Here is a 2,702-nt window from a genome sequence, read left to right as displayed (position 1 = left end):
GCATCCTCCACTGGGGATGACACGGCGGTCGGATGGTCCCAGTAGGCCTGAAAACGGAGTGCTATTGGAATATTCCAATTTCCGCAGATTGTGATAGTCGTAAGCTTGCCTCTGATGTGAACAGACGTATTTTTGTGTAATAGGTGCGAACAATGTAATTTCGGCTTTGTTAATGTGAAAAATCAAGATAGTGTACTGTATACTAAAAATTGAGAAAATCGGTGGAAAATATATTTACGTAAAAAATTTCGCAACAACTATTTAGTTCAAACCAACCGTGAGGACCTGATGTTAGATTTTCCGCTTCGAGAATCAGACTGCTAGACAAGAAGAACTGGAGCCATCTCAACATAACAAGCTAAGTAAACTTGAAAGTTTATTATAATCTTCGCTCCTCTCAAATCTTCATGAAAGACTTTGCTTATTAATTACTTCCACTGAGCATTTTTTAATGTGGACAATAGATGGAAGAAGGAAGGAGGGGGAATTTACAGGAAGATCCTTGGTAACTAGGACGACGGTGATGCATGTAGGCTTTACTGTGGAGGGATACAAGTATTCTATTGTCGAGGAGAATACAAGCTATCTAAAGGGTAACGATCTAAAATAAAGCGTCCCAGCCACGAGGTGGCAGCCTCACCAGAACACACGCGGGCTGTGGGCTGATAACTCACACAACCAAAAAAATTCGAATCATAGAAACCAAAAGAACAAATAACCAAATGTAACTTAATGATGTGAAAATGAAAATTCATATTGGATATTGGAATGTTTGAACAATGAGAGAGGCGGAAAGGTTAAGACAAGTCGAAAAGGGTGTGGAGAACTACCGTTAGATATATTGGGACTAAGTGATGCAAGGTGGCCACTCACTGGGAAAGTGCAAAGACAAAATGGTGGAGTGATGCTGCACCTAGGGCAGACAGGTGAAGACACAAGTACAGGAATGGCATAGAGCTCTTATATCTAAAAACTGCGACAGGAGCTTATTCGTCTGTAATCCAGTCTCAGAAACTATAAAAGGATGGTTTAAAAGGAATGTTCGAAATATAACTGTAATTCAGCGCTATGCACCTGCTGAAGCGCCTAAAGGAAAGTTGAAAGATGCATATATATATATATATATATATATATATATATATATATATATATATATATATATATACAGAGCTGAGACAGCCAGTAGTAGAGAAATAACATTTTAATGGGAAAATTGAACGCAAAAGTTGATCCAGAAAATGAAGGGCTTGAATAAATGTTAAATGCCCATGGCATTTGGAACAGAAATGTAAATGGTGAACTACTGATAGATATAAGCGCTGAGCTTGACCTAATCATTGGCAGTACAATGTTTTCATATCGTAGAGTTCATAAGATAATGTTGGTATCGTCAGATCACGTTACTGTAAATCAAATGGATCACATAGCCGCAACCGTAAGTTTCGACACACGCTATTACATATGAGAAATAAGAGAGGAGCGGACGTTGGAAATGACCACCACCAAGATTTGGTAGAGTTCAGGTTGTATATAATGGAAAATAGAACGAAGCACAATTGCAGGAGCAAAAGATGTGTGTGGGAAGGTTAAAAGAGCAAGATATCAAAGCAATTTTTCCTTTGAGGTACAAAACAGATTTCAAGTCCCCTCTGAAGAAAACTTTATGGAGGAAAGAACTGAAATTAGTTGTCAAAATTACCTAAATGCCGAAGAGAACATCTTAGGATTTAAGATATATCAAAGGAAAGGATGGATCTCTGATTATATATGGAGTGAAATTAACTGCAGGAAAGAACTAAAACAAGGGTTATGTCTTTGTAACACAAGAGCGCATAAAAAAATTTATGGAGGAAAATAAAAGTGTGAAAATGTGGAAAAGGAGAGATAAAAGGAATGGACAGGCGAGCAGGCAAATTCAGCAGAAGAGCCAGCAAGACTGTGGAATATAAAGGACCTACACAGTATCACCAAACTGCTGTCAATGAAGAACTTTAGACGTGAAGGGCCAGTTAAGAGCAAGGATGAGGTGATTATTACGACCCAACAGGCACAGCTACAAAGATGGAAAGAGCATTTCAAGGCTCTGTTAACTCGTGAAGACAAACAAGAGGAACATATGAGAGACGATCCAGAGGTAGTCTAGGCGGATCAGGATATAAATCTGCAGTGTACAGCAATGGATTGCTTGGAGAAGCCTAAAAAATGTGAAGGATTAAGGCCTAGACAACACAGGACTGGAGTTTTTAAAAGCCGATATCGAAATTACAGTTAAAATGCTCCACCCTTTGCTGAAGCCTATTTATCTCACCCCAAAGGACTGGTGATAAAGCTTCCAACTTTTCACATTTTAACAACTTAAGTGGCATTTCATTTCTGTCAATGCCCAGTAAGGTCCTCACAAGCATTATTTTTTATACATTTAGTGATTCACTTGAAAGTCAACTGCGTGAAGAACAGGTCTATTTTCGGGTACAAAACAGATGTTTTGAGCTTATTATTTTCTTAGGATGATCTTAGAACAAAGTCACAGAATCCAAGCAACCATGTACTTTGAGAGGTAACTTGTTTGGACTATTTAATTGATTGAGAATGTTGGCAAAATTTATTGTACTAACAACATTTAGTTTTTCAAACCAGACATAAATTATGTTAAACAAGTTATAGATTGAATTCCCTAAACACTTAACAGATGTTTTAATACT

The sequence above is a fragment of the Schistocerca cancellata genome, chromosome 6 (genome assembly GCF_023864275.1).
Source record: "Schistocerca cancellata isolate TAMUIC-IGC-003103 chromosome 6, iqSchCanc2.1, whole genome shotgun sequence".
In the NCBI taxonomy this organism is placed as follows: Eukaryota; Metazoa; Arthropoda; class Insecta; order Orthoptera; family Acrididae; genus Schistocerca; species Schistocerca cancellata.
Note: the sequence above shows the minus strand (reverse complement) of the source record.